Consider the following 1,274-nt stretch of genomic DNA (forward strand, 5'->3'; position numbering starts at 1 on the left):
AAGCTCTGCATGGGCCAGAATAGCAATACTGAGGCTGTGTTTTAGAATAATGAAGTGTGTGTGAACTTGCGTGATCCTAAGTAGAAGACCCAGAGGAGATGTCTTTGTTCTGCTCCTTCCCTGTGGCCTTCTTCACCCTTGTTGACTCTGTGCTCATTGTGAAGTTCTTGTAACACACAGTGTTTTGAGTTCAGGTACAAGATGTCAGTTGGGTTTGTAGCTAGGTGAGATAGAATACAGCAGCTGCTACATGAGCTCTTTGAGATCTTACAGCTTATCTGCCGGATCTTGATACTGAAGATCAGCCTTTTGGGCTCACCTCTAACCACAGAGCCAGCCTCACAGGCTCCAGCCAGTATCTGCCTCCTCCTGCTGTAGAGGAGCACTGTGGGTAGAAGAAAGCAGGAGCAAAAGTCAGTGGTTAAGTTTGAAATTCAGGCTCTGGTTTGTAGAAGCAACCTGTTTGTAGCTTGGAGAGAAAGAGCAGAGGTGAGCTGATTCCAGTTCACTGAAGCGCTTAGACTCTGTTTTCATGGCTCAAAGTAAAGAGGAGAGCAAAGAATAAAAAATAATAGCCAAGAATTTAAGGAAAAACAAAATACAACAGTTAATCTGATACCAGGGTATACCAGCCCTTTTATACACTTCAGCAGCAGCTTTCTCTCTGATTTTTTTTTTTATTTATTTTTATTTTTTTTTACTACAGAAGAACAGGAAGTTGGCACTTCTCTCTGCTTTCTGACTGAAGGCTGTCAGTGTGTTTAAGTATGAATCATATTCTCTGCCTTGTTCCTTTTGCATCAAGACCCACAGAGAGCTGCACAACAAATATATGTTTTAAATCTACTGTGTATACCTTTTAGGTACTTGGCTATTGTATTGCCTTAATTGACTCTTCATGTTGGTAACAGCAGGAAGGTGGATATGTAGTATGCTTTTGTGTAGCCGATGTGTATCTCCATCCAATCAAAACCAGTGTTAGTGGGAGGAAATAAGAACCCATCTAAGAACTGTGACCTAACATCCATGCACATTTCAGCCTTGCTTGATGACTGTGAAAATTTTCCATGTTACTGGTGTTAGGAATTAGCTGTACTTGGAAAGGAAAAAAATGTCTTTTTGAATGGAATTAAAGTAAAGCCCTTCCCTTGAAAGAGCCTATCTGTAGTTATCCTGTTTGCTAAGCTGACTTTCTGTTGTCTTTCTGCACTTGGCAAACCAAATTATGGCAAATAGAAGGATGCTTCTTGCTTCTCTAAGGCGAAATTCCACAG

Source organism: Tympanuchus pallidicinctus, unplaced genomic scaffold, assembly GCF_026119805.1.
Source record: "Tympanuchus pallidicinctus isolate F22 unplaced genomic scaffold, pur_lepc_1.0 scaffold1, whole genome shotgun sequence".
Classification (NCBI taxonomy): Eukaryota; Metazoa; Chordata; class Aves; order Galliformes; family Phasianidae; genus Tympanuchus; species Tympanuchus pallidicinctus.